The sequence below is a fragment of the Petaurus breviceps genome, unplaced genomic scaffold (assembly GCF_028583685.1).
Source record: "Petaurus breviceps papuanus isolate PSGF00001 unplaced genomic scaffold, PetGlider_PUasm1.0 76, whole genome shotgun sequence".
In the NCBI taxonomy this organism is placed as follows: Eukaryota; Metazoa; Chordata; class Mammalia; order Diprotodontia; family Petauridae; genus Petaurus; species Petaurus breviceps.
Window position 1 is genome coordinate 50,192,925 of NW_027186473.1, and position 10,679 is coordinate 50,203,603.

Here is a 10,679-nt window from a genome sequence, read left to right on the forward strand (position 1 = left end):
TATCTATGCAATTACACTTGCAGAGCCTTGAAAATTTTTAACAGGGGATGCTTAATAACATTTGCATGACTAAATGAGACAGCAGAAACAACTGGAAGGGCCTGAGGGCATGGTCATCCATTTAAGAATCCACTAGCATTCTCAACATAATTAGTCATCTAATTGTATGCCTAAACTTAGTAGATTCATGTAAGTCATGATGCATTATTAAAAAGTGCTTCTTGTAATGTTTTGTTCTCCATTTCCTGCCAATCAAATTATTGAAGAATAATCTGTATTTGCCTTTTTTTTTTCAAAATAGGATTTAATATTTTCAAGTGAGATTATGATATAAAGCTCTGGATGTGGGTGAGGCAACAGATAAATCAGTTCAGATCAGAGACAGCCTGCATTGAGATCTCTCTATTTTTAAGTAACACTCCAGTCTCCAAATACTAATTTTTTGGCCGGTTGGCCATGTATTCCAACAAAGATCAGTTTGTGGTATTGTAATAGAAGGGACAATAATACTGGGGTTGGAGAATGTCTCTGGGATTCAGTTTTTTTTTTTAATCTGTCACATGGGGGAGATGAATTTGATGAATTTTTAAGTTTCCTTTTCTAGCTTTAAATCTGGGCAGTAGGGTATAGTGGAAAGGGCATTTGACAGAGTCAGAAAGCCAGGGTTCAAATCCCACTTCAGACCCTTGATAGTTGTCTAACTCTGGCAAGTCACGAAACCTTTTGGACCTTGGTTTCCTCATCTGTAAAATGAGGGTGTTGAACTCAACAGCCTCTGAGGTCTCTTCCAATACTAAATCCCGGATCCTGCAAAACTAGGATATTATGGACTTACAAACCCTCCCCATTTATCACCCTTCCTGGCACTGTATTATCTTCCAGAAGACAATATGTATTTTATGTTTAAGAAATTTTCAGGAATAAAATTAATTAACCTTAAGTTCTATTATTTTGGTGAGGAATTCATTGCTTCTGCCTGCTTTATTGATAGTGCTATTGATCATTGATTTGGAAGCCTTACTTCTTTCTCTGAGCTGGGGTAAGTTATCCTAGTCTTCCTGCTAGTCAGCTCACTGGATAGAGCATCAAGGTCTGAAGACAGGAAGACCTGAGTTCAAATCCAGCCTCAGTCACTAGCTCTATGTTCCTGGGCAAATCACTTAACCATGTTGGCCTCAGTTTCCTCATCTGTAAAATGAACTACAGAAGAAAATGGTAAAGCACTCCAGTATTTTTGCCAAGAAAACCCCAAATTAGGTCACAAAGAGCCATCCACAACTGAAATGAATGAACAAAAATTAAAATCTTGTCCTTGTTACCTTAACATTGAGGGTGAACCACATCATCAGCATCCCATCACTGAATGGATTTGTAAAAACAAAAGCTTTTGGATGAGAGGAGCTAAGTGTCCCTTGGCTAGCTGGCAGAGCACATTTTAATTCCCATCTCTGTTCATATCACAAAACACAAGACTTTGGAGTATTAATTTTAGAAGATCAGATTCATCTTTCTGCAGACTAAGAATTAGCCAGTCCTTTCTTATTCGGGGTGTCTGTGCACTGGGTAGAAGTCAATAAATCGAATCCCCCCAAGGTACAGCACACTGCTATCAAATGAGCTAACTTGAGTTTTCCCTATTGGTTTAACAAAGTCTGAGTTTGCCGACCTTAAGGGCATGGATGCCAGCACATCTATTTGCTCAGGTTTTTGATTGAAGGATAGAATGAAATGAGAGAGAGAAGGACATGGAGTTCAGAGCACTGTTAAAAGAATTTCTTTGGTAAACAACAATCAATGCTTTTAATTTTGACTGTTTACAGTATTTCAGAGGATAAAGGGAAAAAATGAATATAAGTCACATCCACATTTGCCAACGGGCACATTTTATCAGGTACTAAGGCACTGGTCAGGGAGGACTGGCATATTTTAAAATCCAGAACCATAGTATGACAAGCCATTTTATCTGACAATTCTATTCTAGGTCAATACTTGTCCCACTGAGAAATGCACATCCCCAAGCCACAGAGACAATTAGTGAAGATGCAAACCAGAGACTTCCCAAAATTAACCAGGGATTGAATTTCAAGTCAGTCATCATGAGAAGAGGTAATGAATTCTTTCAAATCTGTAAAGAAATATTGTCCCCCCAAAGGGCTCCCTTTCTTACCCTTATTGGCTAGGTTTACTCCATATGATCCTATGTAGGCATGAAAAAGGTGGAAAGGGAAGGATGAAAATTCAAAGGGAAGGATTTGTAGCAGTCTGGAATGTAAGTGTTGATGGTTATTATGACAGGGTGAAAAAACTGAAGTAATGAAAAGATAAGTGGAAACAAAACATTCTCAGATTTTACACAAGTTAGTGATGTTTTCGGTAAAGTAAGTGACAAAGGAAGTCCGTGCTTTAAATCATTCTATACTTTAAAGAATGTTATACACAACAAGGAGAAAACTTGCAAAATAAGAAACTCTAGAGAAACTCTTTCTCTATATGGGAGACTCATTCATTCATTCCTTCATTCATTCCTTCATTCATTCATTCATCAGGACCTGTGATAGCATTGGTATAGAGAATTTAAATCACAGAAAATTGCTCCACCAATCCACAGTAATGTAGAGAGAGTCTTAGACAGTTGTCTGTTCTACCAAGAGGGTAAATGCCATGCTTGGGGTCATAGTCAGCATATTCAGAGATAGGACTTAAGTGCAGGCTCCACAGCTGTACTTTTCTCCCCTGTGTCCTACTACTTCTTACAAAACCTTCATAAACAAGAAGGAAGATTGGAGAGAATCATAACCTTTACCAGACACCACTACTGCTCACCCAAATGAGGACTACCTGAAATTTTTAATATCAGTAAATTCAATATCCCATTCTGCAAACATTAAGTACCTTCTCTGTGACAGGCACTGTCTTCGGTGCTGGGAATAAAAAGACAAAATCAACCAAAATTGTTCCTGCTCTCAGGAAGCTTACATTTTACCCAGGACATTAACATATATTTGGACAAACACAAAATAGATAGAATAAACACAAAGTAAGACAAAAATAAGGTGGGTCTTTTTTAGGAGGGGGAGGGAACTAAAAACTAAAGGACCTATGTCAATCAAGGGTGGGGAACCTGTGGCCTCTAGGTCCTCAAGTGAATTCAGTCAAAGGACCTCACTTGAGGACATAGAGGGCCACATGTGGCCTCAAGGCCTCAGGTTCAGCACCCTGGTCCACGTACTTGAAGTGTGAAAATCAGTTACCCATCCCTGCTACCTCAGCAGGGCCCAAGGGACAAATAAGGAAAGCAGGGGGTGGGGGGGAAGCAGAGGACCCTCCCCTGAGGCCCCAAGAACAGGGCCCCAGATGACCACCTGTGTGGCCTTTGCTCTAGTTTAATTTAATCAACAAATCCCTCCTCGCTGAGCCAGCCGTGCTGCCTGTTAACGACCCCTCTGTGAGCACACAACCCTGCTTCACTTTTTCTTGGTGAGAACTGGAGAGTTAAAGCTTGTGCCACTATCAGAAACCGGCAGTCGTGAGCAGAATCTAAAAGTGAGCAGGTTTTGTTGGAGCGATCAAGAATTCTCTTTTATTCAACCAAGCCAGCAGATAGGTAGAAGGCTCAGAGGCAGCCAAAAAGAGGTGAAAAAAAGATCTTTCAACCCAAGGGATATGAGGCTACATTATAATTTCCTAATAAACCAAGAATGAGTTATCTAAGGCAACTTTCCATTTTCAACTTGTCTACTGGTTAGAAAATCCTGCATCTGGTAGTGGGGAGTGGGGAGTGGGGGAAAGAGGGGGAGGAAGAGAGGATCAGTTTAAAAACGTGGTGTCAAAATCTAATGTCTTTGTAATTCTTTACAACAACCCCTAAATGAAAGGATTGCCTTGACTTTTTAAATAGGTTCTGGTTTTTAGAATGATCCCATATTTTGGTTGCTGCTAGCAGAAATTCTACTCATCTATTCATCATCTTAATTGATGCTTAGTTCCAAATGCTCTCCCAACTCATCCCACCCTGACCCTCTCACTGATTATGTTCAGATCAGCAAAAGATTCACATCCTGCATGGCCCATATAAGTTATGAACTCATGGTGGTACTTTTGTAAAATTAGATATTGGAGTGCCACCTGCACCGCGGACTCTTGTAGTCTTTGTCCTGTTGATGTTGCCTGTGGACAGGGTCAGAAGATGCAAACAAAGAAGAAATACACATGAGAAAGGATGGAAGTATTAAATGTATACAGGCACTTCCTTGACTTAAAAACAACTTCCATACACAACTGCCCCCTAGACAATCAGCTCCCATGCAACCGTCTTGTAAGCTATTGTGGGGAAGGAAAGGAAAAAAGAAAGCAAGCTTGGACCTTCCAGAAATCCTGCAGTCAGATGCACAAGAGAAGTGTCAGGGAAAATCAGATCCAGCACACACCGCAGGGCAGGCCTACCAGCAAGAAATGGAAACCTAACCCCAAATGTCATAGTATTTCTTAGAATCAAGTGTCAAGTATCACATATAAATAAATGTTATCACATCAATTTTGATTTATATGGTGGAAACCAATTTGATTGATGTGTCAATAAGCAGGTTCTTTAAAAAACCAAACCAAACCAAGTACTTTTGGGAGAACTAGGAGACCAAAAATAGCTCACATCTTAGCATGATTTAGTTCCAGAGGAGTACTTGGCCTTCAGATCTTTAGCTAATTCAATTCAGTTCAGTTCAATTCATTGAACTGAATGTTCAATACATTTGTTTCAATGTAATCCAATTTGCCTTTCTTAAGTGACTGCTATATTCCAAGTATTGTGGTAGGCAATGGGAATATAAAGGAAAAAGGAAATGGTCCCCTGCCTTCAAAGAGCTTCCGTTCTACTGGGGGGATACCATATTAACACAGATAAATAAATACAAAATCTAAGTAGTTTGTGGGTGGGGAGAACTTATTAGTTCTTACTGGAGGAATTAAATACATTCCCTTGTTATTTCCTCTGCCAAGGACAGAGCTGGAAATAAGAAGATCTGCTGGCTTGGATGGAATTCTTTAGAAAGAGAGACTTGAATTCTGAAGAAACAACAGTTTCGAGAAGATACTATTTCAGGAGAGCATGAGGAGTCCAATACCAAGAAGTGAGCACATGGGAAGTCTGGACAAGATACCAAACTGGCAGGATGATAAATGATAATAAATGTATCAATAAATAAGAATAAAAACACCAATAAACTGTAGATGGAGTTATGAACTGGTCTAGCAATTTTGCACATCAATCTGGAATTATTCTAAGGCTGAGACTAAAGCATCCATGTCCTTTGACCCAGCGATCAATACTGCTAGGAAAAGAGGAAGTGAGAGATAGATGGAAAGGGCTCCTGGCCACTAAAATAGTTATAGCAGTATTTGTTGCAGGAGCAAAGAACTGGAAACATAAGAGATCATCACTGACTGAGGAATAGATAAACAAGTTGTGGAGAATGAACATAATGAAATATCGCACAGAAACTGAGAGCAGAACCAAGAAAACAATGTCCATCGTGACCAAAATAATACAAATAGAAAATAAAAAAGAAATAGATTGATACAATTTTGGAATTTGGTCCCAAAAAAGAGAAAATGCAGAGGTGGCTATTGATGGATTCAGACTATGGATGAGTGATGACAGAGATGCATATCCTATTGGATTCAGCTGATAAACTGGTTAGTTTTGCTGAACTGTCTTCCTTCTTCCATATTCTCCTCTCCCCTTTCCTATTCTACCCTCCTTTTCTCTTTCCTCTCTTCCTCTTCCCTCTTTTTCCCTTCCCTCCATTCTTTGTTACAAGGTATAACCTTCTGAGGAGGGATAGAGGAGGCATCTAAAGATAAGGAACACAGGATGAGGGGCTGCAGAGGGAAGGTGGGGGCTCTTAAAACAGCATCCTTCCCTAGAAAGAAGGGCTTTAGGAGGTAGATGGATCTGAAAGGCAAATGGTCTTTTCCAAAATTTTACCCAGGAAGAGGGGGATCCTTATTCCTTCTGGACCAATAATTCAGGCTTTTACTCTTAGAACTAGTTTAATTTTTGTTTTTGAGTTGTTTCAGTCTTGTCCCCATTTGGAATTTCCTTGGCAGAGATACTGGAGTGGTTTGCCATTTCCTTCTCCAGCTCTTTTTACAGATGAGGAAACTGAGGCAAGCAGGGTTAGTGACTTGCCCAGGGTCACAGGGCTAGGAAGTGTCTCTGACTCTAGGCCAGGTGCCCTATCCACTGTGTCATCTAGTTCAATTATATCATGACTTAGATAGGTTTTTTGTAATCTATCCTTAACTGCCATTCAGCATGGGAGCCAGGGTGATACCTGGTAAAGGTATCTAATTTCTCTTGGTCTCATTTTCTTTATTTGCAAAATGAGGGTGTGATACTCTCTAAAGTTCCTTTCATTTCTAAGTCTATGATTCACAATGTTGTTCTTATAATTTTGATCAAAATGACAAGTAACTTTAGCTCTACAGTACACTTGCTCACAGACAAGTAACAGAACACCTGAAGATGAACTTGAAAAATCTATTAGAAAGTCAATACTAGGGGTGGCTAGGTGGTGCAGTGAATAGAGCACTGGCCCTGGACTCAGGAGGACCTGAGTTCAAATCCGGCCTCAGACACTTAACACAAAAAACTAGCTGTGTGACCTTAGGCAAGTCACTTAACCCCAATTGCCTTCCAAAAAGCAAAAAAAAAAAAAAAAGGAAAGTCAATACTAAGTCAAATTAATATTATTCATATGTGCCATTGTTTAAACCGATGAAAAAGATAAATCTTAGATTATGATTATCATCAGAAATTAAACCTTTAGCAACATTTTCTTATAGGTTGTATGCACATGAAAAACAGAATTACAATAAGTCCTCACCAATGTAGTTTTATGTTATTTGTTTTTATAAATGCAAAGAAGAGAAGAGATAAATCAGGCAGCCTCTTGCAGTCTGTAATACATGTTCAACACTAATTGCTGTCATTAAGCCAGGTCAGCTGAATGATGCTGGCCTAAATTGGTTAGTGTGGTCCCAAATAAATGATTCTATCTTTCTTGTACTGAAAGAACCCTTTCCTCTGGAAAACACTTCCACTTGCCTCTCAGTGATCCTCTTCCTTCATCCTTTCCTCTTGCTGGTTCATTGGCAAGAGACAACCTTGCATGTTGTTGTTGCTTGTCCTTCATTCTCAGAGAGGACCGTGACATCAGGAAGATGATGCCATGACTTGCAAGTGAATTGAATTTAAGTTAGGGAGAGCTGTGCAAAGATACCAGCCTCACTCTATCTTCCAGAGCAATCTGGGTCCAGGGGTAAGATAGAGATCAGGATGACTGGAATTGGCCCCAGATTCAGGGGGAGACTTTTTAAGCTGAGGTCTTTCCTAGGTCTCAGTTTGACTAGTGCTTACAGGGTTATACTTAAGAGTCAAGAAGAGGGGCCCAAATCAGGCAAGCCAAGCAACCTCAGCCTCATGACAACTTTCTAAGATTATAATCTTAGACAGTTTGAGGAAATCAGGGGTCTTAGACATAATGAGATAATCTTTTATTAATGCCTTCTGATTTTTATACAACTTCTCCCCGATATTCCTTCTGCTACATTTGAACCCTCCCTTGCAAAAAAGAAAAATGAGCAAGCAAAATAGAACAATAAACAAGGTCTGACAAGAGATGCAACATTCCAAACCTATACCTCTTTCTTAAAAAGGAGGGAAGTGGGTTTCATCATTTGTTCTTGGGACCAAGACAGGTCACTGTAGTATGCCTTCTTTAAAGAGACCCCTTTATCAGGCAAGTTTTATTGTTTTAGAAAACCATTTAATATAAGGGCTTTGGGAACTCTTTCCACTAAGGTAGATAGAAATCTATAGACTGCTTGAGACCAGGGAGCTGCATGAAGTACATAAAGAAAGGTAGGACAAGAACCCAGGATTTCCTTTAGCACAGTGCCCTATTAAGTGCTTAATAAATGTGTTTTTCCTTCTTTCTTTCCTAACTCAAAGGTCAGTGCTTTCCCAACAATTCTGTGACAGAGAATCAGAAAAATTCAAGGTTCTATGATTATATTATCTGACTAGAAAGGCACCTAAAATGATTAGGTGAATAGGAGGGCTGACATGAAGATAGGCTAATAAAACTAGACCTGAGTTCAGACAGATTAAAGTTTGAGAAGGACTGAAGCCTATAAAATCACAAGACGTATGAAAGGAGGGAACACATACTTGTTCACCAATCCTAGAATGCTACAACTAGGAATTCACTCCTTAAAGCTTAGAAGAGGCAAATTTAATTAAAAAAGCATTAGTATATGCAATAAGTAGTAAATATATATTAATAATAATGATAGTTGATATATAGCCCTTTAAAGTTATCAGTACACTTTACCTGTATTGTCTTGTTTGTTCTTCATAACTACTGGTGAATAAGTTACTACAAATATTATTATCTCAATTTTACAGATTAGTAAAGGCAGGTCCATAGAAGTTGCTGGATGACTGGCTGTTGCTCATGCAGCTGGCAAGTGTTGGACACAGGACTGAACTCCAGTCTGTTGGTTCCAATTCCAGAACACTCACCATTATACCACACTGTTTCCTAAATCTTACAGAACTCATTATCTAGGAGGTGCTAAAAACTAAAAATAGAAATCCATTTCAATTGGGTTGAGATAAATTCACAGCTAGAAGATGATAAACAACGATAGCTGACATTTATATAGCCTTTTAAAACTGACGAAGCATTTGACATGCATCAACTCATCTGAGCCTCACAATAAGTCTGTGATGCAGGCTTTCCAGGTATTATGAATTTCCCATTTACCAGATGAGAAAACTGAGGCTTAGAGACTTTAGGTGAATTTTTCTTTTTTTTTTTAATCCTTTTATTCTTTTTTAAACAGATGGCCCCAGGGATAGGGAGGCCCCAGCCCCACAGCCCCTCCCCACCCAAACTTCCCCCTTACATATTTATATCTATGTACAGGCCCAGGGGATGGAGGTGGGGGGGGCAGCTCCCTCAGCAGAGTGGGGGCAACCCAGGATCCTTGTCCCTACAGGGCCGTGACTCCTCTGCCCGCTGGGGTGGACCCTCACAAGAGGGTGGCCCTGCCTGCTCCCAAGGCTTTGGCATCCAGCGCAGGGCATCTGGTGGGGAGGCCTGCTGGTAGAGGTCGAAGCGATGGGTGTGGAACACACCAACACCACTATAGCCAGTGGGTGGAGCCTTCCAGCTGGTGGGGGGGACGGTTCGAGCCCCAGGTGCCCCGAGATTGCTCAGTTTTTGATAATCCTGGAAAGGCTTTAGTTCCATTGGGTGTAGCTCTGCTCTCCCCAAGCTGGGAGGGAAGGACCGGGAGGGTGAGGGTAGCACCTGTGCTGCTGGAGCAGGTGGGTGCTGGACAGCCAGACTGGGGAGCTGTAGAGCAGGGCCCATAAGCAGCAGAGAAAGTGGAGGTGGGGCTGGAGGAAAAGTTCACCACAGCTAGCTGGGACTCCACTACTGGTAGCAGTGTCTGCTAGGTGGGAGCAGCCGGGGGGGAGGGGGGGGCAGGAAGCCATTTTGGCCACCAGGCTGCAGAGGAGTAGAGTAGAAATCTGATGGGGATGGCAGGTCCTGGCGCACCTGTAGCAAAGGGGGGGGTCAGGCAGGGGACTGGGACAGAAGGCTGGTGGGTAGAGAAAGGAAGGTGGGAGATAGAGGACACCCCCAGTTGGCAGCTTTCCCAGCTCTGCTGAGAAATCCAGGAACTGGCCCTTTTGAGGGCTACACCTGAAAGCAGTGCTGAAGCAGGGGCTGTGACCTGTAGGGGTGCAGTGAAGGGAATCCACCATTGGTGGGGTGCAGCTGAGAGTCTACTGTTCCTCTAGGACCTGGGTGCCTGGAGGCCCTGGGATGCTGTAGAAGACCTCAGGGTATAGGCGGGAACCCAAGGGGTTGGGTTCTGCGCCACGGTGGCTGGGATCCCGACTTTTGGATCAGCTCAGCTGAAGTAGGGCTAGAGGGGAGCAATTCCCAGTCTGGAGGTACTGGAGCAGGAACCTCAGGCCCAGACTGTGACAGCTCCTTCTCTGGCTTTAAGCTGCCTCCCACCACCAGGTGGAGGTCAGAGGCCTTGTTACTGGTTCCAAACTGGATAGGGGGACCAGGTCCGTGAGAGGGCCAGAGTGGACCAGGCTCCCGTCCTCGCTGGGATCGTTCTGTGCCTATGGGGCCAGGGGGCAGGGGTGGCTCCTTCTTGCCCCCATCACGGGAGGCAGGAGGATGTCTCCTTGGAGGGTCAGAGGGTTCAGAGCCAGATTCCCTCGCCAGGGGCAATGCTCAGGGGTGAGGGGCCTCCAGGCTGCTTGGGTGCACCCTCTCCTGTCCCCTTAAACCCCCATCAGGGGAACTTTGCTGGCTGCAGGGACCTGATGAAACTTGAGAGTCACCACTCAGATCTATTACCCCACTGTCAGATTGGCTCATCTCCATGCCAGTCACGTCTTCAAAAGGGCTGACGGGCTCCATCCAGGTGAATTTCTTAATGTCATAGAGATACACAACAAATAATAGAAACTGAAGATGTGTCAATATTTGAAGTAGGTACCATGGAAGATAGCCATGCCCTCTCAAAAATTCTTTTGGCATCATTGTCTAAGAAAGACACTGTAAATGACTGATACTGCAAATGGA

The 10,679-nt window shown here is 42.2% G+C and overlaps 1 pseudogene; it reads right to left on the bottom strand.

The window, feature by feature from the left end:
• Positions 1-9,023: 9,023 nt before the first annotated feature.
• On the bottom strand, positions 9,024-10,472 carry LOC138174664 (protein PRRC2A pseudogene; annotated as a pseudogene).
• Between the last annotated feature and the right edge of the window lie 207 nt (positions 10,473-10,679).